Consider the following 24,228-nt stretch of genomic DNA (forward strand, 5'->3'; position numbering starts at 1 on the left):
CTCGTATCCAGCTAAATAGTGGAAAAACACTATATAGGATAACCTAGAGGAGGGTTTTTCGGCCTTGCAGCGCCGTTTACGGCTGTCTGCACGGTCTCCGTGTGAGCCCAGCTCGCCCTGTAGTCTGTGTGCAGCCATAGCCGGTTGGATTCAGCTCAGGGTGCGTTACTGCCTCATACCTTGAAAAACAATTTCCTTTTTTTCAAATAGTGCAGCCAGTTTAAAATTTGAAAAAAAAAATTCATATTAGTGTCTTTCCACTTGTATCCAGCTAAATAGTGGAAAAACACTATATAGGATAACCTAGAGGAGGGTTTCTTGGCCTTGCAGCGCCGTTTACGGCTGTCTGCACGGTCTCCGTGTGATTTAAACTAGCTCTGTAGCCCGATCTGCACCAAAAAAAAGGTTAAGTTCACCAAACACAACTTACACTTGTGTAGGCCACATTTGAAAAATAATAAAGTTTAGTCCACAATTTACAACATTAGTGTTTCTTACACCTGTTAGGAGGAGCATTACAGGAATAAGCACACTAAGGCCTTAGTACTTTTCTGCTTATCTTTATCTGTCAACCAAGATGAAGAGGGCAGGGAGTAAGGCACGTGGGCGTGGGCGCGGAGCAGGGAGAGGAGCAGGGAGAGGACGTGGTGATTCTGTGCCTGCTGCGGGCGCCGGTGACTCGTCGTCACTCAGTTTCAGCAGGGAACAGTCCTTCATGCGCAGCTTTGTCGGAGAGCGCCGTGCACCGCTGCTGCGTGAAGACCAAATTGAAGCCGTTGTCGGGTGGATGGCAGCTAACGCCTCGGCATCGACTTCAGTTAGTGCCACATCCTCTCAGGCACAGAGCACTGGAGAGCAGCCATCTGTCTCTTCACCACCTGCCAAATTGGCCAGGCAGTCAGAGAGCCCAGGACAGGAGCCGTCTCTACTTCTGTTCTCTGAATCTCTTGGCTTGGAAACAGGGGGCCAGCCAAGCAGCATTGGAGAAATGGAAGAAGAGGCAGTGTGCAGTGATGCCCAACACCTTTTTCTCTCTGACTCTGAAGAGGCAGGTGGGCCAGTGCCTCCGGTGACCACAGCGCAGTACGCATCTGATGATGAAACTCAGGTGCCGCTTTCTCGTGCGTACTGTGCTGCTGAGACTACCCAGGAGGAGCAGTTGGTGGCAGAGGGTAGTGGAGATGATGAGGTCCTTGACCCATCGTGGCGTGAGGAACAGGAAGGTGGTGGGAGCAGCTCAGAGGAAGAGCTTCCTCTTACGGGCCAAAGAGGGAGAGGGAGGGGGAAGACTGCGGAGCCTGTAGCCTCCACTTTGGCACCCGTTAGGAGCCTGTCTCTTTCCAAAGCCAAAAAGGGCGCTCCCAAGACTTGCAGTGCCTGGTCCTTTTTTGACACAGTTGCAGATGACATTTGTTTTGTCAAATGCAAGCTGTGTCATCATAAAGTAAAAAGAGGGAAAAATGTCAGCAACCTCAATACCACAAATATGTGGAAACATGTGCGGACCAGGCACGCGGTGGAGTTACAGAAACACACTGAAGATGTAGGCCAACCAACAGCGGCAGCTACCACCTCTTCAGCTCGTGTTGCCTCTTCCTCCAGCTCACGCACAGCTGGTTTGGCTTCCTCCCAGAGACCTTGTGTAATTCCACCCACAGCACCACCTTCCCAGTCATCCTCACACTCCCAGTCTACTCTACAGCCATCGGTAGTACAGGCATGGGAGAAAAGGCGGGCATTCTCGGCCAACCACCCCCGAGCACAGGCTCTGAATGCAGGCATTGCCAAACTGTTGTCCCTGGAAATGCTCTCGTTCAGGCTGGTGGAGACTGACAGCTTCCGTGACTTGATGGCATTGGCAGTCCCACAGTACAAGGTGCCCAGCCGCTTTTACTTCAGCAGGCAGGCTGTCCCTGCCCTGCACAGGCATGTTGAGGCAAACATAAAACATGCGCTACTGAACGCCGTCAGTAGCAAGGTCCACCTCACCACCGATGCGTGGACCAGTCAGCATGGACAGGGGCGATATGTTTCCCTCACTGCCCATTGGGTTAATGTTGTTGAGCCAGGTACAGATCGTGCGAGTGGCGCAGGACGTGTCCTGCCCACTCCAAGGATTGCAGGAATCCAGTCTGTACGCATCGACTCCTCCTCTTACACCAGTTCCTCTGATTCCTCTCTGCAGGATCCGTCACAGTCCACCCCCACATGGACCCGTGAACGTTTACCTATGACCGACATGAGCACAGCCGTGGCCAAACGTCAGCAGGCCGTCTTGAAACTAGTTTCATTGGGGCATCGAAGCCACACAGCGCAGGAGCTCTGGAATGCCATAAAGCAGGAGAGCGATGTGTGGTTACTGCCAGCGAATCTCCAGCCAGGCATGGTAGTGTGTGACAATGGCCGAAATCTGGTGGCAGCTTTGGCCCTTGGCAACCTCACTCACATCCCATGTCTGGCACATGTGCTCAATTTGGTTGTGCAGAGTTTTCTGAGGGACTATCCGGATCTTGATGCCCTGCTGCACAAGGTCCGCCTAGAGTGTGCTCACTTGCGGCGTTCCAGCTTGGCCAGATCCCGCATTGCTGCTCTGCAGCGCCGATTCCGCCTTCCGGAACACCGCATCATATGTGACCTACCTACCCGGTGGAATTCCACGTTACATATGTTGGAGCGGTTGTGTGAGCAGCAGCAAGCAGTTATGGAGTACCAGCTGCATCAGGCGCAAAGAAGTCGCAGTCAGCGCCGATCAGACTTCACAACCACAGAGTGGGCCACTATGAAGGACGTCTGCCAGGTTTTGCGTCCTTTTGATTATTCCACGCGGATGGCAAGTGCAGATGATGCACTAGTCAGCATGACTGTCCCCCTTATCTGCCTGCTTCAGCAAACTTTGCAAGGGTTAAGGGATGATGTGGTGGAAGAGGTGGAGGATGAGGAGTCACCTTTTCCATCAGCTTCTGGAGAGTCAGCGCCACGTGGTTCCTCACAAAGGGGTACGCAGGGGCCAATTTGTGAGGAGGATGAGGAGGAGTCAATGGAGGAGGAAGAGCTCCGTCCAGAGGAGGGAGCGACACAATTGTCCAGTGGTCAGTGTGTACAGCGAGGGTGGGGTGATGACGAGCGGGCAGAGATCATGTCTCAAGCAGGGGACAGCGTTTCTGGGCCGGTTGGCACTCTGCAGCACATGGTGGATTTCATGCTGCAGTGCCTGAGAAACGACCGCCGCATCGACCACATTCTCAACATGCCTGATTATTGGGTGTTCACCCTCCTCGATCCTCGCTACCGGGACAACGTCCAAAACCTCATCCCTGCGTTGACCCGGGAGCGTAAATTGCGGGAGTACCACGACACACTGGTGAATTCCATCATCTTCTCCTGTCCAACTGAGAGGAGTGCTGCTAGTGCTTTACAAAGCAGCTCAGTGCGTCGAGGCAGTGGGGGAGGCTCTGCCCAAAGAGGGAGCAGAAGCAGTGCCTCTGCCCAAGGCAAGCCCAGTATGGCACAACTCTGGCACACTTTTGTGTGCCCGCCCCAAATGTCTACACCATCACCGGCGGCTCCAGTCAGCAGGAGGCAACGGTTCCGTCAGATGGTGACAGACTACATGGCTTGCCCTCTTACTGTACTCCCAGACGGCTCTTCCCCGTTCAAGTTTTGGGTCTCTAAGCTGGATACATGGCCAGAGCTAAGCCAGTATGCATTGGAGGTGCTGGCTTGCCCTGCGGCTAGTGTCTTATCGGAACGTGTCTTTAGTGCCGCAGGTGGTGTACTAACAGACCGTCGCATGCGACTATCCTCCGATAACGTTGACCGGCTTACTTTCCTGAAAATGAACCAGGCCTGGATCTCGCAGGAATTTGCCACTCCTCTGCCTGATTAAGTAATTGGGTGTCATCCAGGTCTCCTGCTGTGTTCATCTTTCTACCACCTGAACTGCTATTCCTGGGCTCCAACACCGCCAGTTGCGGCTCAGAAGTGCAGGCTGCACAGTAAAAACATACGACCCAGTGTTATTGGGTTTCAGTAACGTCAGCTGATCCCCAGCTGTGTAGCCGGCAATGTGTCCTGCGACCGCCACGCTGGCACAACAACCTAAATGTAAGGGAACCTGTCCCCCCCCCCCCCCCCGTCGTTTGTTACTGAAAGAGCCATCTTGTGCAGCAGTAATGCTGCACAAGGAAAAGGTAGCTCTTTTTTTTTAGCTCTTTGCACACGCAGAACTTAACACTTATAAAATGTGTTCACTGATACCGTTATACCGTCCCGGAGCTGGGACTTTCCTTCGTAATGTGACGCAGCACAGCCGTCATTCCTACCCCCTTGGTGCCATGCGCTGCCTCCTCAGCGTTGTTTTAAGCTGTCACGGAGCCTGCGCTGTTCTGTTATCCCTTGGGCATGCCCTATTTGCGCTGCCTGTCTTCTGACATAATTTGGTGTCAGGCTGGCTGCGCCTGTGCGGCCGCGGTGCCCGAGATCCCGCCTCGCAGTGTCTTCTGATTGAGTCACACTGCGGGCCTGGGATCCATGGGCATGCGCAGTGCATATCTTCCCCTCGGGCTCTCGCTCATTTCCCTCCGCCTTCTTTAGACTGTGCGCCGTCAGCTGATCCCTAGCATGCCACGGCCGTGACACCGCACAGTCTGAAGAAGAGGGAAGGAGGGGAGTGAGAGTCGAGGTTATGCACTGTGCATGCCCATGGTTCCAAGGCCCGCAGTGGGATTACGTTAGATGAGACTGCGAGGTGGGATCTGGAGCAGCGTGGACGCACAGGCACTGACAGCCTGACACCAAATTATGTCAGAAGACAGGCAGCGCTAATTGGGCATGGCCAAGGGCTAACAGAACAGCGCAGGCTCCGTGGCAGCTTAAAACAACGCTGAGGAGGCAGCGCACGGCATCAAGGGGATAGGAATGACAGCTGTGCTGTGTCCCATTACGAAGGAAATTCGCACCTCCGGAACGGTTTAACGGTATAAAGGGACACATTTTTAGTGTTTACTTCGGTGTTTGCAAGGAGCATAATTAAAAGAGCAACCTTTTCCTTTTGCATCCTTAGTGCTGCACAACATGGCTCTTTCAGCTACAAACGTCTTGGGGGGGGGGGGTTAAAGGTTTCCTTTCAACTTGCTCCAATCAGGCTTCGGCCTACACTCTGTTCCTCTGCTCCTCCTGCTGTCCCTGGGCTCTAACACCGCCAGTTGGTGCCTGGAAGTGCTGTGTGCACAGTCAACAGTCGCTCCTCTGTTATTGGGGTTCAGTAACGTCAGCTGATCCCCAGCTGTGTGTGCGGCAATACCTCCAATCTGCTCCTCCTGCTGTCCCTGGGCTCTAACACCGCCAGTTGGTGCCTGGAAGTGCTGTGTGCACAGTCAACAGTCGCTCCTCTGTTATTGGGGTTCAGTAACGTCAGCTGATCCCCAGCTGTGTATCCGGCAACGTGTCATGCGACCGCCACGCTGGCACAACTAAAATGTAAGGGGACCTGTCCCCCCCCCCCCCTAGGCGTTTGTTACTGAAAGAGCCACCATGTGCAGCACTAATACTGCACAAGGGAAAGGTCGCTCTTGAAATTATGCTCCTTGCAAACGCTGAACTACACACTCATGTAATGTGTCCCCTCACACCGTCCAACCGTCCCGGAGGTGGGACTTTCCTTTGTAATGTGACACAGCACAGCCGTCATTGCTACCCCCTTGGCACCGTGCGCTGCCTCCTTAGCGTTGTTTGATTCCGTCATGGACCCTGCGCTGTTATGTTATCCCTTGGCCATGCACAGTTTGCGCTGCCCGTCCTCTGACATCATTTGTTGTCGTCCTGGCTGCGCCTGTGCGTCCACGCTGCCCGAAATCACACCTCGCAGTGTCGTCTAATGTGATCCCACAGTGGGCCTGGTATCCATGGCCATGCGCAGTGCATATACTAGCCTCTCACTCCCCTTCTTCACGCTTCTTCAGACTAGGCGGCGTCAGCTGATCCCTAATAGCATGCCACGGCCGTGACGCCGCACAGTCTGAAGAAGCAGGAAGGAGGTGAGTGAGAGGCGATGATATGCACTGCGCATGCCCATGGATCCCTGGCCCGCAGTGGGACTACATTAGATGACACTGCAAGGTTGGATCTCGGGCAGCTTGGACGCACAGGCACTGCCAGCCTGACACCTACATGATGTCAGAAGACGGGCACCGCTAACTGTGCATGGCCAAGGGATAACATTACAGTGCGGGCTCCGTGACAGAACCAAACAACGTTGAGGAGGTGGTGCCCGGCACCAAGGGGGTTGGAATGACGGCTGTGCTGTGTCACATTACAAAGGAAAGTCCCACTTCCGGGATGGTTTGACGGTGTGAGGGGACACATTATATGAGTGTGTACTTCAGCGTTTGCAAGGAGCATAATTTTCGGAGCCACCATTTTCCATGTGCAGTATTACTGCTGTACAAGATGGCTCTTTCAGCAACAAATGCCTGGGGGGGGGGGTTAAAGGTTCCCTTTCAACTTGCTCCACTGCAGGCTTCGGCCTACACTCTGCTCCTCTTTGATTCCCTGGGTTTCAACACTGTCAGTTGCCACCTGGAAGTGTTGTCTACACAGAAAAAAACACTAGGTGATGTGTCAGTGGGGTTCAGCACCGCCAGCTGTTCCCCTGCTGTGTAGTCGACAACGTGTCCAGCACAAGCCACGCTGGCACAACAGAACAAAAGCTGCCACCAGTGCAGGCTTCGGCCTACACTCTGCTCCTCTCCTCCTCCTGCTGACCCTGGGCTCAAACACCGCTAGTTTTTGCCCGGAAGTGCTAGCTGCACAGAGAAAAACACCAGCCAATGTGTTAGTGGGGTTCAGCAACGCCAGCTGTTCCCCTGCTGTGTAGCCGGCAACGTGACCTGCAAATGCCATGCAGGCACAGGAACTGAAATTAAAAGGGAACCTGGCCCCACCCCCCCAGGTGTTTCTATGTATAACAGCCACCTAGTACAGCAGTACTGCTGCATTTGTACAAGGTGGCTGACTTTTTCTCCTTGCCCACGTGGAACTCAACACGTACAAAATGTGTCTCATTGAGACCATTCCACTGTCCCTGAGGTGTGACTTTCCTTTGTAATGATACGCAGCACCCCCCTTGGTAGCGTTTCCCGTCTTTTGTCATCATGGTTAGCTGGCTGCGCCTGTGCATCCGCCCTGCTAGAAACAACGCCCCTCGTTGTCATATTTATTTTGTCAGCGAGGGTGTGGTTTATGGGCACGAGCAGTGCATATGTTCGCCTGTCTTAACTCATCTCCTTCCGCCTTCTTCAGACTGTGCGGCCTCCTGGCCGTGGTAGGCGATAAGGGATCAGCTGAGGCCGCCCAGTCTGGAGCCGGTGTAAGGACATGTGTAAGCGGCAAACCTATTTACTGCACAAGGCCACGAATCCCAGCCACGTAGTGTGATTGTTTGAAAACACACTGTGGGTCTGGGATTCATGTCCATCGCTAACCGCAACGGCCGACATGAAATGAGGTCAGAAGACAGGAAGCGCTCACAGCGCATGGCCAAGGGATCACAATAGCGCAGACTCCTGTACAGCAAATAACAACGCTCAGGAATCTGCGCCCAGTACCTAGGTGCAAATTTTGACACCTGTGCTGCGTCTCGTTAAAAAGACAAGTCACGCCTCCACAACTGTTTGACAGTATAATGGGCTAAATAGTGTACGTGTTTTAGTCAGCGTGTGCAAGGAGCAAAACAAATAGAGCAACCTTTTACTTGTGCAGCATTAATGCTGCACAAGGTGTGGCTCTTGTACCTTGCAACACCTGAGGGGGGGGTTAAAGGTAACCTTTGAAATTGGTTCAACTAGGCTTCGGCCTACACTCTGCTCCTCTCCTCCTCCTGCTGACCCTGGGCTCAAACAACGCCAGTTTCTGCCCGGACATGCTAGCTGCACAGAGAAAAACACCAGCCAATGTGTTAGTGGGGTTCAGCACCGCCTGCTGTTCCCCCGCTGTGTAGCCGGCATCGTGTCCAGCACAAGCCACGCTGGCACAACCGACCAAAAGCTGCCACCAGTGCAGGCTTCGGCCTACACTTTGCTCCTCTCCTCCTCCTCCTGCTGACCCTGGGCTCTAACACCGCTAGTTTTTGCCCGGACATGCAATCTGCACAGAGAAAAACACCAGTCAATGTGTCAGTGGGGTTCAGCAACGCCAGCTGTTCCCCTGCTGTGTAGCTTGCAACGTGACCTGCAAACGCCACGCAGGCACATGAACTGAAATTGAAGGGAGCCTGCCCCCCACCCACAGGTGTTTCTATGTATATCAGCCACCTTGTACAGCAGTACTGCTGCATTTGTACGAGGTGGCTGACTTTTTCTCCTTGCCCACGTGGAACTCAACACGTACAAAATGTGTCTCATTAGAGACCATTACAATGTCCCTGAGGTGTGACTTTCCTTTGTAATGACACGCAGCACCACCCTTGTTAGCGCTGCCCGTCTTTTGACATCATTGGTTAGCTGGCTGCGCCTGTGCATCTCCCCTGCTCGAAACAACGGCCCTCGGTGTCTTATTTTTTTGGACAGCGAGGGTGTGATTGATGGGCATGTGCAGTGCATATGTTTGCCTGTGTTCACTCATCTCCTTCCGCCTTCTTCAGACTGGGTGTCCTCATGGCCGCGGCAGGCGATAAGGGATCAGATGAGGCCGCCCAGTCTGAAGCAGGTGTAAGGACATGTGTGAGCGGCAAACATATTTAGTGCACCAGGGCACGAATCCCAGCACCGCAGTGTGATTTTTTAAAAACACACTGTGGGTCTGGGATTCATGTCCATCGCTAACCGCAACGGCCGACATGAAATGAGGTCAGAAGACAGGAAGCGCTCACAGCGCATGGCCAAGGGATCACAATAGCGCAGACTCCTGTACAGCAAATAACAACGCTCAGGAATCTGCGCCCAGTACCTAGGTGCAAATTTTGACACCTGTGCTGCGTCTCGTTAAAAAGACAAGTCACGCCTCCACAACTGTTTGACAGTATAATGGGCTAAATAGTGTACGTGTTTTAGTCAGCGTGTGCAAGGAGCAAAACAAATAGAGCAACCTTTTACTTGTGCAGCATTAATGCTGCACAAGGTGTGGCTCTTGTACCTTGCAACACCTGAGGGGGGGGTTAAAGGTAACCTTTGAAATTGGTTCAACTAGGCTTCGGCCTACACTCTGCTCCTCTACTCCTCCTGCTGACCCTGGGCTCAAACACCGCTAGTTTTTGCCCGGAAATGCTAGCTGCACAGAGAAAAACACCAGCCAATGTGTTAGTGGGGTTCAGCACCGCCAGCTGTTCCCCTGCTGTGTAGTCGGCAACGTGTCCAGCACAAGCCACGCTGGCACAACCGACCAAAAGCTGCCACCAGTGCAGGCTTCGGCCTACACTTTGCTCCTCTCCTCCTCCTGCTGACCCTGGGCTCAAACAACGCCAGTTTCTGCCCGGACATGCTAGCTGCACAGAGAAAAACACCAGCCAATGTGTTAGTGGGGTTCAGCACCGCCTGCTGTTCCCCCGCTGTGTAGCCGGCATCGTGTCCAGCACAAGCCACGCTGGCACAACCGACCAAAAGCTGCCACCAGTGCAGGCTTCGGCCTACACTTTGCTCCTCTCCTCCTCCTGCTGACCCTGGGCTCAAACAACGCCAGTTTCTGCCCGGACATGCTAGCTGCACAGAGAAAAACACCAGCCAATGTGTTAGTGGGGTTCAGCAACGCCAGCTGTTCCCCTGCTGTGTAGCTTGCAACGTGACCTGCAAACGCCACGCAGGCACATGAACTGAAATTGAAGGGAGCCTGCCCCCCACCCACAGGTGTTTCTATGTATATCAGCCACCTTGTACAGCAGTACTGCTGCATTTGTACGAGGTGGCTGACTTTTTCTCCTTGCCCACGTGGAACTCAACACGTACAAAATGTGTCTCATTAGAGACCATTACAATGTCCCTGAGGTGTGACTTTCCTTTGTAATGACACGCAGCACCACCCTTGTTAGCGCTGCCCGTCTTTTGACATCATTGGTTAGCTGGCTGCGCCTGTGCATCTCCCCTGCTCGAAACAACGGCCCTCGGTGTCTTATTTTTTTGGACAGCGAGGGTGTGATTGATGGGCATGTGCAGTGCATATGTTTGCCTGTGTTCACTCATCTCCTTCCGCCTTCTTCAGACTGGGTGTCCTCATGGCCGCGGCAGGCGATAAGGGATCAGATGAGGCCGCCCAGTCTGAAGCAGGTGTAAGGACATGTGTGAGCGGCAAACATATTTAGTGCACCAGGGCACGAATCCCAGCACCGCAGTGTGATTTTTTAAAAACACACTGTGGGTCTGGGATTCATGTCCATCGCTAACCGCAACGGCCGACATGAAATGAGGTCAGAAGACAGGAAGCGCTCACAGCGCATGGCCAAGGGATCACAATAGCGCAGACTCCTGTACAGCAAATAACAACGCTCAGGAATCTGCGCCCAGTACCTAGGTGCAAATTTTGACACCTGTGCTGCGTCTCGTTAAAAAGACAAGTCACGCCTCCACAACTGTTTGACAGTATAATGGGCTAAATAGTGTACGTGTTTTAGTCAGCGTGTGCAAGGAGCAAAACAAATAGAGCAACCTTTTACTTGTGCAGCATTAATGCTGCACAAGGTGTGGCTCTTGTACCTTGCAACACCTGAGGGGGGGGTTAAAGGTAACCTTTGAAATTGGTTCAACTAGGCTTCGGCCTACACTCTGCTCCTCTACTCCTCCTGCTGACCCTGGGCTCAAACACCGCTAGTTTTTGCCCGGAAATGCTAGCTGCACAGAGAAAAACACCAGCCAATGTGTTAGTGGGGTTCAGCACCGCCAGCTGTTCCCCTGCTGTGTAGTCGGCAACGTGTCCAGCACAAGCCACGCTGGCACAACCGACCAAAAGCTGCCACCAGTGCAGGCTTCGGCCTACACTTTGCTCCTCTCCTCCTCCTGCTGACCCTGGGCTCAAACAACGCCAGTTTCTGCCCGGACATGCTAGCTGCACAGAGAAAAACACCAGCCAATGTGTTAGTGGGGTTCAGCACCGCCTGCTGTTCCCCCGCTGTGTAGCCGGCATCGTGTCCAGCACAAGCCACGCTGGCACAACCGACCAAAAGCTGCCACCAGTGCAGGCTTCGGCCTACACTTTGCTCCTCTCCTCCTCCTGCTGACCCTGGGCTCAAACAACGCCAGTTTCTGCCCGGACATGCTAGCTGCACAGAGAAAAACACCAGCCAATGTGTTAGTGGGGTTCAGCAACGCCAGCTGTTCCCCTGCTGTGTAGCTTGCAACGTGACCTGCAAACGCCACGCAGGCACATGAACTGAAATTGAAGGGAGCCTGCCCCCCACCCACAGGTGTTTCTATGTATATCAGCCACCTTGTACAGCAGTACTGCTGCATTTGTACGAGGTGGCTGACTTTTTCTCCTTGCCCACGTGGAACTCAACACGTACAAAATGTGTCTCATTAGAGACCATTACAATGTCCCTGAGGTGTGACTTTCCTTTGTAATGACACGCAGCACCCCCATTGTTAGCGCTGCCCGTCTCCTGACATCATTGGTTGGCTGGCTGTGCCTGTGCGTCCCCCCTGCCCGACACAACGCCCCCCGTTGTCTCATATATTTTGACTGCGAGGGTGTGATTGATGGGCACGAGCAGTGCATATGTTCCCCTGTTTTCACTCCCCTCCTTCCGCCTTCTTCTGACTGTGCGGCCTCATGGCCGCGGCATGCGATAAGGGATCAGCTGAGGCCGCCCAGTCTGAAGCAGGTGTAAGGACATGTGTGAGCGGCGAACATATTTACTGCACAAGGCCACGAATCCCAGCACCGCAGTGTGACTTTAGGAAAAGCCACTGTGGGTCTGGGATTTATGGCCATCGTTAACCGCACCGGCCAACATGAAATGAGGTCATGAGACGGCCTGCACTAACAGGGTATTGCCAAGGGATAACACAAGAGCGCAGACTCCTGTACAGCAAATAACAACGCTCAGGAATCTGCGCCCAGTACCTAGGTGCAAATTTTGACACCTGTGCTGCGTCTCGTTAAAAAGACAAGTCACGCCTCCACAACTGTTTGACAGTATAATGGGCTAAATAGTGTACGTGTTTAATTCAGCGTGTGCAAGGAGCAAAATTAAATAGAGCAACCTTTGACTTGTGCATCATTAATGCTGTTCAAGGTGTGGCTCTTGTACCTTGCAACACCTGAGGGGGGGGTTTAAGGTAACCTTTGAAATTGGTTCAACTAGGCTTCGGCCTACACTCTGCTCCTCTACTCCTCCTGCTGACCCTGGGCTCAAACACCGCTAGTTTTTGCCCGGAAATGCTAGCTGCACAGAGAAAAACACCAGCCAATGTGTTAGTGGGGTTCAGCACCGCCAGCTGTTCCCCTGCTGTGTAGTCGGCAACGTGTCCAGCACAAGCCACGCTGGCACAACAGAACAAAAGCTGCCACCAGTGCAGGCTTCGGCCTACACTTTGCTCCTCTCCTCCTCCTCCTGCTGACCCTGGGCTCTAACACCGCTAGTTTTTGCCCGGACATGCAATCTGCACAGAGAAAAACACCAGTCAATGTGTCAGTGGGGTTCAGCAACGCCAGCTGTTCCCCTGCTGTGTAGCTTGCAACGTGACCTGCAAACGCCACGCAGGCACATGAACTGAAATTGAAGGGAGCCTGCCCCCCACCCCCCCAGGTGTTTCTATGTATAACAGCCACCTTGTACAGCAGTACTGCTGCATTTGTACAAGGTGGCTGACTTTTTCTCCTTGCACACGTGGAACTCAACAAGTACAAAATGTGTCTCATTACAGACCATTACAATGTCCCTGAGGTGTGACTTTCCTTTTTAATGACACGCAGCACCCCCATTGTTAGCGCTGCCCGTCTCCTGACATCATTGGTTGGCTGGCTGTGCCTGTGCGTCCCCCCTGCCCGACACAACGCCCCCCGTTGTCTCATATATTTTGACTGCGAGGGTGTGATTGATGGGCACGAGCAGTGCATATGTTCCCCTGTTTTCACTCCCCTCCTTCCGCCTTCTTCTGACTGTGCGGCCTCATGGCCGCGGCATGCGATAAGGGATCAGCTGAGGCCGCCCAGTCTGAAGCAGGTGTAAGGACATGTGTGAGCGGCGAACATATTTACTGCACAAGGCCACGAATCCCAGCACCGCAGTGTGACTTTAGGAAAAGCCACTGTGGGTCTGGGATTTATGGCCATCGTTAACCGCACCGGCCAACATGAAATGAGGTCATGAGACGGCCTGCACTAACAGGGTATTGCCAAGGGATAACACAAGAGCGCAGACTCCTGTACAGCAAATAACAACGCTCAGGAATCTGCGCCCAGTACCTAGGTGCAAATTTTGACACCTGTGCTGCGTCTCGTTAAAAAGACAAGTCACGCCTCCACAACTGTTTGACAGTATAATGGGCTAAATAGTGTACGTGTTTAATTCAGCGTGTGCAAGGAGCAAAATTAAATAGAGCAACCTTTGACTTGTGCATCATTAATGCTGTTCAAGGTGTGGCTCTTGTACCTTGCAACACCTGAGGGGGGGGTTTAAGGTAACCTTTGAAATTGGTTCAACTAGGCTTCGGCCTACACTCTGCTCCTCTACTCCTCCTGCTGACCCTGGGCTCAAACACCGCTAGTTTTTGCCCGGAAATGCTAGCTGCACAGAGAAAAACACCAGCCAATGTGTTAGTGGGGTTCAGCACCGCCAGCTGTTCCCCTGCTGTGTAGTCGGCAACGTGTCCAGCACAAGCCACGCTGGCACAACAGAACAAAAGCTGCCACCAGTGCAGGCTTCGGCCTACACTTTGCTCCTCTCCTCCTCCTCCTGCTGACCCTGGGCTCTAACACCGCTAGTTTTTGCCCGGACATGCAATCTGCACAGAGAAAAACACCAGTCAATGTGTCAGTGGGGTTCAGCAACGCCAGCTGTTCCCCTGCTGTGTAGCTTGCAACGTGACCTGCAAACGCCACGCAGGCACATGAACTGAAATTGAAGGGAGCCTGCCCCCCACCCCCCCAGGTGTTTCTATGTATAACAGCCACCTTGTACAGCAGTACTGCTGCATTTGTACAAGGTGGCTGACTTTTTCTCCTTGCACACGTGGAACTCAACAAGTACAAAATGTGTCTCATTACAGACCATTACAATGTCCCTGAGGTGTGACTTTCCTTTTTAATGACACGCAGCACCCCCATTGTTAGCGCTGCCCGTCTCCTGACATCATTGGTTGGCTGGCTGTGCCTGTGCGTCCCCCCTGCCCGACACAACGCCCCCCGTTGTCTCATATATTTTGACTGCGAGGGTGTGATTGATGGGCACGAGCAGTGCATATGTTCCCCTGTTTTCACTCCCCTCCTTCCGCCTTCTTCTGACTGTGCGGCCTCATGGCCGCGGCATGCGATAAGGGATCAGATGAGGCCGTCCAGTCTGAAGCAGGTGTAAGGACATGTGTGAGCGGCAAACATATTTACTGCACCAGGGCACGAATCCCAGCACCGCAGTGTGATTTTTTAAAAACACACTGTGGGTCTGGGATTCATGTCCATCGCTAACCGCAACGGCCAACATGAAATGAGGTCATAAGACAGGAAGCGCTCACAGCGCATGGCCAAAGGATCACAAGAGCGCAGACTCCTGTACAGCAACTAACAACGCTCAGGAAGCTGCGCCCATGCAAAAAGGTGTTTTCGACACCTGTGCTGCTTTTCTTTAAAAAGACAAGTCACGCCTCCACTACTGTTAAACAGTATAATGGGCTAAATAGTCTACGTGTTGCATTCAGCTTGTGCAAGTAGACAAATTAATAGAGCAACCTTTTACTTGTGCAGCATTAATGCTGCAGAAGGAGTGGCTCTTGTTCTTTGTAACACCTGAGGGGGGGTTAAAGGTAACCTTTGAAATTGGTTCAACTAGGCTTCGGCCTACACTCTGCTCCTCTCCTCCTCCTGCTGACCCTGGGCTGTAACAACGCTAGTTTTTGCCCGGAAATGCTAGCTGCACAGAGAAAAACACCAGCCAATGTGTTAGTGGGGTTCAGCAACGCCAGCTGTTCCCCCGCTGTGTAGCCGGCATCGTGTCCAGCACAAGCCACGCTGGCACAACCGACCAAAAGCTGCCACCAGTGCAGGCTTCGGCCTACACTTTGCTCCTCTCCTCCTCCTCCTGCTGACCCTGGGCTCAAACACCGCTAGTTTTTGCCCGGAAATGCTAGCTGCACAGAGAAAAACACCAGCCAATGTGTTAGTGGGGTTCAGCAACGCCAGCTGTTCCCCCGCTGTGTAGCCGGCATCGTGTCCAGCACAAGCCACGCTGGCACAACCGACCAAAAGCTGCCACCAGTGCAGGCTTCGGCCTACACTTTGCTCCTCTCCTCCTCCTCCTGCTGACCCTGGGCTCAAACACCGCTAGTTTTTGCCCGGAAATGCTAGCTGCACAGAGAAAAACACCAGCCAATGTGTTAGTGGGGTTCAGCACCGCCAGCTGTTCCCCTGCTGTGCAGCTTGCAACGTGACCTGCAAACGCCACGCAGGCACATGAACTGAAATTGAAGGGAGCCTGGCCCCCACCCCCAGGTGTTTCTATGTATAACAGCCACCTTGTACAGCAGTACTGCTGCATTTGTACAAGGTGGCTGATGTTTTCTCCTTGCCCACGTGGAACTCAACACGTACAAAATGTGTCTCTTTGAGACCATTCCACTGTCCCTGAGGTGTGACTTTCCTTTCTAATGATACGCAGCACCCCCCTTGGTAGCGCTTCCCGTCTTCTGACATCATTGGTTGGCTACTTGCGCCTGTTCGTCCGCCCTGCCTGAATAAAATGCTCCTCGTTGTCTTAATTATTTTGACTGCGAGGGTGTGATTGATGGGCACGAGCAGTGCATATCTTCGCCTGTCTTAACTCATCTCCTTCAGCCTTCTTCAGACTGTGCAGCCTCATGGCCGCGGCATGCAAGAAGGGATCAGCAGAGGCCGCCCAGTCTGAAGCAGGTGTAAGGACGTGTGTGAGCGGCCAAAATATTTACTGCTCAAGGCCACGAATCCCAGCACCGCAGTGTGGCTTTATGAAAAGACACTGTGGGTCTGGGATTTATGGCCATCGTTAACCGCACCGGCCAACATGAAATGATGTCATAAGATGGGCAGCGCTAACAGGGCATTGCCAAGGGATAACACAAGAGCGCAGACTCCTGTACAGCAAATAACAACGCTCAGGAAGCTGCTCCAAGCACCAAGGCGTTATTTTGGACACCTGTGCTGCGTCTCATCAAAAAACCAAGTCACGCATCCACTACAGTTTGACTGTAGAATGGGGTAAATTGTGTATGTCTTTCATTCAGCGTGTGCAAGTAGACAAATTAATAGAGCAACCTTTCACTTGTGCAGCATTAATACTGCACAAGGTGTGTCTCTTGTACTTTGTAACACCTGAGGGGGGGGTTAAAGGTTTCCTTTGAAATTGGTTCAACTAAGCTTCGGCCTACACTCTGCTCCTCTCCTCCTCCTCCTGCTTCAACACGGGCTCTAACATCGCTAGTTTTTGCCCGCAAGTGCTAGCTGCACAGAGAAAAACACACGCCATTGTGTTAGTGGGGTTCAGCAACGCCAGCTGTTCCCCCAGTGTGTAGCCGGCAAAGTGTCCTGCAAACGCAACGCAGACACAAAGCTGCCTCCAGTGCAGGCTTCGGCCTACACTCATCTCCCCCTGCTTACCCTTTGCTCCAACACCGCTAGTTGGGGCTCTAGGAAGACAATCTTTAATAGGCAAGGCAACGCATCCGGGTTCCAGCACCGCCAGCTGGTTCTCGGCAGTGTTCTTGTCACAGGTACTCCCTCGTGCCAAGCCTGGTTTCAGCACCGTCAGCTGTTTCCGGGTTGTGTCAACTTCACTGAGACGCCTATGCTTGCCCCGTCGTGGTGCGGTCGAGTTAGCCAACTCCAGGGTGCCTCCAGTTTAGGAGCTTCCTATGTGGGCTGCGTGAACTGGTAGTCAAGGCTGGTTCTGTAGTGCCAGTAGGCCCAGCTCCCCCTGTAGGACTGTTGGGGTTCGGTAACTGCGGCTGCCTCGCGGCCTAGCTGTTCTCTCCTCTCCTGTGGGCCTTGGGGTCCACCACCTGGTTCCAGCACCGTCAGCTGGTTCCGGGCCGAGCCTTTGGCTTAGGTGCCTCCTCCTGGGTATCCGAGTTCCGCCAACGCCAGGCGGTCCTTGGTAGTGCTTTTAAGCGCGGGCACCTACAGCTTAGTAACCGGGTTCCAGCACCGTCAGCTGGTCCTCGGTCGTGCCATTGGCTCTTGCACACTGGGGCAACGCATCCGGGTTCCAGCACCGCCAGCTGGTTCTCGGCAGTGTTTTTGTCACAGGTACTCCCTCGTGCCAAGCCTGGTTTCAGCACCGTCAGCTGTTTCCGGGTTGTGTCAAGCTCACTGAGACACCTATGCTTGCCTCGTCGTGGTGCGGTCGGGTTAGCCAACTCCAGGGTGCCTCCAGTTTAGGAGCTTCCTATGTGGGCTGCGTGAACTGGTAGTCAAGGCTGGTTCTGTAGTGCCAGTAGGCCCAGCTCCCCCTGTAGGACTGTTGGGGTTCGGTAACTGCGGCTGCCTCGCGGCCTAGCTGTTCTCTCCTCTCCTGTGGGCCTTGGGGTCCACCACCTGGTTCCAGCACCGTCAGCTGGTTCCGGGCCGAGCCTTTGGCTTAGGTGCCTCCTCCTGGGTATCCGAGTTCCGCCAACGCCAGGCGGTCCTTGGTAGTGCTTTTAAGCGCGGGCACCTACAGCTTAGTAACCGGGTTCCAGCACCGTCAGCTGGTCCTCGGTCGTGCCATTGGCTCTTGCACACTGGGGCAACGCATCCGGGTTCCAGCACCGCCAGCTGGTTCTCGGCAGTGTTTTTGTCACAGGTACTCCCTCGTGCCAAGCCTGGTTTCAGCACCGTCAGCTGTTTCCGGGTTGTGTCAAGCTCACTGAGACACCTATGCTTGCCTCGTCGTGGTGCGGTCGGGTTAGCCAACTCCAGGGTGCCTCCAGTTTAGGAGCTTCCTATGTGGGCTGCGTGAACTGGTAGTCAAGGCTGGTTCTGTAGTGCCAGTAGGCCCAGCTCCCCCTGTAGGACTGTTGGGGTTCGGTAACTGCGGCTGCCTCGCGGCCTAGCTGTTCTCTCCTCTCCTGTGGGCCTTGGGGTCCACCACCTGGTTCCAGCACCGTCAGCTGGTTCCGGGCCGAGCCTTTGGCTTAGGTGCCTCCTCCTGGGTATCCGAGTTCCGCCAACGCCAGGCGGTCCTTGGTAGTGCTTTTAAGCGCGGGCACCTACAGCTTAGTAACCGGGTTCCAGCACCGTCAGCTGGTCCTCGGTCGTGCCATTGGCTCTTGCACACTGGGGCAACGCATCCGGGTTCCAGCACCGCCAGCTGGTTCTCGGCAGTGTTTTTGTCACAGGTACTCCCTCGTGCCAAGCCTGGTTTCAGCACCGTCAGCTGTTTCCGGGTTGTGTCAAGCTCACTGAGACACCTATGCTTGCCTCGTCGTGGTGCGGTCGGGTTAGCCAACTCCAGGGTGCCTCCAGTTTAGGAGCTTCCTATGTGGGCTGCGTGAACTGGTAGTCAAGGCTGGTTCTGTAGTGCCAGTAGGCCCAGCTCCCCCTGTAGGACTGTTGGGGTTCGGTAACTGCGGCTGCCTCGCGGCCTAGCTGTTCTCTCCTCTCCTGTGGGCCTTGGGGTCCACCACCTGGTTCCAGCACCGTCAGCTGGTTCCGGGCCGAGCCTTTGGCTTAGGTGCCTCCTCCTGGGTATCCGAGTTCCGCCAACGCCAGGCGGTCCTTGGTAGTGCTTTTAAGCGCGGGCACCTACAGCTTAGTAACCGGGTTCCAGCACCGTCAGCTGGTCCTCGGTCGTGCCATTGGCTCTTGCACACTGGGGCAACGCATCCGGGTTCCAGCACCGCCAGCTGGTTCTCGGCAGTGTTTTTGTCACAGGTACTCCCTCGTGCCAAGCCTGGTTTCAGCACCGTCAGCTGTTTCCGGGTTGTGTCAAGCTCACTGAGACACCTATGCTTGCCTCGTCGTGGTGCGGTCGGGTTAGCCAACTCCAGGGTGCCTCCAGTTTAGGAGCTTCCTATGTGGGCTGCGTGAACTGGTAGTCAAGGCTGGTTCTGTAGTGCCAGTAGGCCCAGCTCCCCCTGTAGGACTGTTGGGGTTCGGTAACTGCGGCTGCCTCGCGGCCTAGCTGTTCTCTCCTCTCCTGTGGGCCTTGGGGTCCACCACCTGGTTCCAGCACCGTCAGCTGGTTCCGGGCCGAGCCTTTGGCTTAGGTGCCTCCTCCTGGGTATCCGAGTTCCGCCAACGCCAGGCGGTCCTTGGTAGTGCTTTTAAGCGCGGGCACCTACAGCTTAGTAACCGGGTTCCAGCACCGTCAGCTGGTCCTCGGTCGTGCCATTGGCTCTTGCACACTGGGGCAACGCATCCGGGTTCCAGCACCGCCAGCTGGTTCTCGGCAGTGTTTTTGTCACAGGTACTCCCTCGTGCCAAGCCTGGTTTCAGCACCGTCAGCTGTTTCCGGGTTGTGTCAAGCTCACTGAGACACCTATGCTTGCCTCGTCGTGGTGCGGTCGGGTTAGCCAACTCCAGGGTGCCTCCAGTTTAGGAGCTTCCTATGTGGGCTGCGTGAACTGGTAGTCAAGGCTGGTTCTGTAGTGCCAGTAGGCCCAGCTCCCCCTGTAGGACTGTTGGGGTTCGGTAACTGCGGCTGCCTCGCGGCCTAGCTGTTCTCTCCTCTCCTGTGGGCCTTGGGGTCCACCACCTGGTTCCAGCACCGTCAGCTGGTTCCGGGCCGAGCCTTTGGCTTAGGTGCCTCCTCCTGGGTATCCGAGTTCCGCCAACGCCAGGCGGTCCTTGGTAGTGCTTTTAAGCGCGGGCACCTACAGCTTAGTAACCGGGTTCCAGCACCGTCAGCTGGTCCTCGGTCGTGCCATTGGCTCTTGCACACTGGGGCAACGCATCCGGGTTCCAGCACCGCCAGCTGGTTCTCGGCAGTGTTTTTGTCACAGGTACTCCCTCGTGCCAAGCCTGGTTTCAGCACCGTCAGCTGTTTCCGGGTTGTGTCAAGCTCACTGAGACACCTATGCTTGCCTCGTCGTGGTGCGGTCGAATTAGCCAACTCCAGGGTGCCTCCAGTTTAGGAGCTTCCTATGTGGGCTGCGTGAACTGGTAGTCAAGGCTGGTTCTGTAGTGCCAGTAGGCCCAGCTCCCCCTGTAGGACTGTTGGGGTTCGGTAACTGCGGCTGCCTCGCGGCCTAGCTGTTCTCTCCTCTCCTGTGGGCCTTGGGGTCCACCACCTGGTTCCAGCACCGTCAGCTGGTTCCGGGCCGAGCCTTTGGCTTAGGTGCCTCCTCCTGGGTATCCGAGTTCCGCCAACGCCAGGCGGTCCTTGGTAGTGCTTTTAAGCGCGGGCACCTACAGCTTAGTAACCGGGTTCCAGCACCGTCAGCTGGTCCTCGGTCGTGCCATTGGCTCTTGCACACTGGGGCAACGCATCCGGGTTCCAGCACCGCCAGCTGGTTCTCGGCAGTGTTTTTGTCACAGGTACTCCCTCGTGCCAAGCCTGGTTTCAGCACCGTCAGCTGTTTCCGGGTTGTGTCAAGCTCACTGAGACACCTATGCTTGCCTCGTCGTGGTGCGGTCGGGTTAGCCAACTCCAGGGTGCCTCCAGTTTAGGAGCTTCCTATGTGGGCTGCGTGAACTGGTAGTCAAGGCTGGTTCTGTAGTGCCAGTAGGCCCAGCTCCCCCTGTAGGACTGTTGGGGTTCGGTAACTGCGGCTGCCTCGCGGCCTAGCTGTTCTCTCCTCTCCTGTGGGCCTTGGGGTCCACCACCTGGTTCCAGCACCGTCAGCTGGTTCCGGGCCGAGCCTTTGGCTTAGGTGCCTCCTCCTGGGTATCCGAGTTCCGCCAACGCCAGGCGGTCCTTGGTAGTGCTTTTAAGCGCGGGCACCTACAGCTTAGTAACCGGGTTCCAGCACCGTCAGCTGGTCCTCGGTCGTGCCATTGGCTCTTGCACACTGGGGCAACGCATCCGGGTTCCAGCACCGCCAGCTGGTTCTCGGCAGTGTTTTTGTCACAGGTACTCCCTCGTGCCAAGCCTGGTTTCAGCACCGTCAGCTGTTTCCGGGTTGTGTCAAGCTCACTGAGACACCTATGCTTGCCTCGTCGTGGTGCGGTCGGGTTAGCCAACTCCAGGGTGCCTCCAGTTTAGGAGCTTCCTATGTGGGCTGCGTGAACTGGTAGTCAAGGCTGGTTCTGTAGTGCCAGTAGGCCCAGCTCCCCCTGTAGGACTGTTGGGGTTCGGTAACTGCGGCTGCCTCGCGGCCTAGCTGTTCTCTCCTCTCCTGTGGGCCTTGGGGTCCACCACCTGGTTCCAGCACCGTCAGCTGGTTCCGGGCCGAGCCTTTGGCTTAGGTGCCTCCTCCTGGGTATCCGAGTTCCGCCAACGCCAGGCGGTCCTTGGTAGTGCTTTTAAGCGCGGGCACCTACAGCTTAGTAACCGGGTTCCAGCACCGTCAGCTGGTCCTCGGTCGTGCCATTGGCTCTTGCACACTGGGGCAACGCATCCGGGTTCCAGCACCGCCAGCTGGTTCTCGGCAGTGTTTTTGTCACAGGTACTCCCTCGTGCCAAGCCTGGTTTCAGCACCGTCAGCTGTTTCCGGGTTGTGTCAAGCTCACTGAGACACCTATGCTTGCCTCGTCGTGGTGCGGTCGGGTTAGCCAACTCCAGGGTGCCTCCAGTTTAGGAGCTTCCTATGTGGGCTGCGTGAACTGGTAGTCAAGGCTGGTTCTGTAGTGCCAGTAGGCCCAGCTCCCCCTGTAGGACTGTTGGGGTTCGGTAACTGCGGCTGCCTCGCGGCCTAGCTGTTCTCTCCTCTCCTGTGGGCCTTGGGGTCCACCACCTGGTTCCAGCACCGTCAGCTGGTTCCGGGCCGAGCCTTTGGCTTAGGTGCCTCCTCCTGGGTATCCGAGTTCCGCCAACGCCAGGCGGTCCTTGGTAGTGCTTTTAAGCGCGGGCACCTACAGCTTAGTAACCGGGTTCCAGCACCGTCAGCTGGTCCTCGGTCGTGCCATTGGCTCTTGCACACTGGGGCAACGCATCCGGGTTCCAGCACCGCCAGCTGGTTCTCGGCAGTGTTTTTGTCACAGGTACTCCCTCGTGCCAAGCCTGGTTTCAGCACCGTCAGCTGTTTCCGGGTTGTGTCAAGCTCACTGAGACACCTATGCTTGCCTCGTCGTGGTGCGGTCGGGTTAGCCAACTCCAGGGTGCCTCCAGTTTAGGAGCTTCCTATGTGGGCTGCGTGAACTGGTAGTCAAGGCTGGTTCTGTAGTGCCAGTAGGCCCAGCTCCCCCTGTAGGACTGTTGGGGTTCGGTAACTGCGGCTGCCTCGCGGCCTAGCTGTTCTCTCCTCTCCTGTGGGCCTTGGGGTCCACCACCTGGTTCCAGCACCGTCAGCTGGTTCCGGGCCGAGCCTTTGGCTTAGGTGCCTCCTCCTGGGTATCCGAGTTCCGCCAACGCCAGGCGGTCCTTGGTAGTGCTTTTAAGCGCGGGCACCTACAGCTTAGTAACCGGGTTCCAGCACCGTCAGCTGGTCCTCGGTCGTGCCATTGGCTCTTGCACACTGGGGCAACGCATCCGGGTTCCAGCACCGCCAGCTGGTTCTCGGCAGTGTTTTTGTCACAGGTACTCCCTCGTGCCAAGCCTGGTTTCAGCACCGTCAGCTGTTTCCGGGTTGTGTCAAGCTCACTGAGACACCTATGCTTGCCTCGTCGTGGTGCGGTCGGGTTAGCCAACTCCAGGGTGCCTCCAGTTTAGGAGCTTCCTATGTGGGCTGCGTGAACTGGTAGTCAAGGCTGGTTCTGTAGTGCCAGTAGGCCCAGCTCCCCCTGTAGGACTGTTGGGGTTCGGTAACTGCGGCTGCCTCGCGGCCTAGCTGTTCTCTCCTCTCCTGTGGACCTTCGGGTCCACCACCTGGTTCCAGCACCGTCAGCTGGTTCCGGGCCGAGCCTTTGGCTTAGGTGCCTCCTCCTGGGTATCCGAGTTCCGCCAACGCCAGGCGGTCCTTGGTAGTGCTTTTAAGCGCGGGCACCTACAGCTTAGTAACCGGGTTCCAGCACCGTCAGCTGGTCCTCGGTCGTGCCATTGGCTCTTGCACACTGGGGCAACGCATCCGGGTTCCAGCACCGCCAGCTGGTTCTCGGCAGTGTTTTTGTCACAGGTACTCCCTCGTGCCAAGCCTGGTTTCAGCACCGTCAGCTGTTTCCGGGTTGTGTCAAGCTCACTGAGACACCTATGCTTGCCTCGTCGTGGTGCGGTCGGGTTAGCCAACTCCAGGGTGCCTCCAGTTTAGGAGCTTCCTATGTGGGCTGCGTGAACTGGTAGTCAAGGCTGGTTCTGTAGTGCCAGTAGGCCCAGCTCCCCCTGTAGGACTGTTGGGGTTCGGTAACTGCGGCTGCCTCGCGGCCTAGCTGTTCTCTCCTCTCCTGTGGGCCTTGGGGTCCACCACCTGGTTCCAGCACCGTCAGCTGGTTCCGGGCCGAGCCTTTGGCTTAGGTGCCTCCTCCTGGGTATCCGAGTTCCGCCAACGCCAGGCGGTCCTTGGTAGTGCTTTTAAGCGCGGGCACCTACAGCTTAGTAACCGGGTTCCAGCACCGTCAGCTGGTCCTCGGTCGTGCCATTGGCTCTTGCACACTGGGGCAACGCATCCGGGTTCCAGCACCGCCAGCTGGTTCTCGGCAGTGTTTTTGTCACAGGTACTCCCTCGTGCCAAGCCTGGTTTCAGCACCGTCAGCTGTTTCCGGGTTGTGTCAAGCTCACTGAGACACCTATGCTTGCCTCGTCGTGGTGCGGTCGGGTTAGCCAACTCCAGGGTGCCTCCAGTTTAGGAGCTTCCTATGTGGGCTGCGTGAACTGGTAGTCAAGGCTGGTTCTGTAGTGCCAGTAGGCCCAGCTCCCCCTGTAGGACTGTTGGGGTTCGGTAACTGCGGCTGCCTCGCGGCCTAGCTGTTCTCTCCTCTCCTGTGGGCCTTGGGGTCCACCACCTGGTTCCAGCACCGTCAGCTGGTTCCGGGCCGAGCCTTTGGCTTAGGTGCCTCCTCCTGGGTATCCGAGTTCCGCCAACGCCAGGCGGTCCTTGGTAGTGCTTT

Source organism: Ranitomeya imitator, chromosome 1 (assembly GCF_032444005.1).
Source record: "Ranitomeya imitator isolate aRanImi1 chromosome 1, aRanImi1.pri, whole genome shotgun sequence".
In the NCBI taxonomy this organism is placed as follows: domain Eukaryota; kingdom Metazoa; phylum Chordata; class Amphibia; order Anura; family Dendrobatidae; genus Ranitomeya; species Ranitomeya imitator.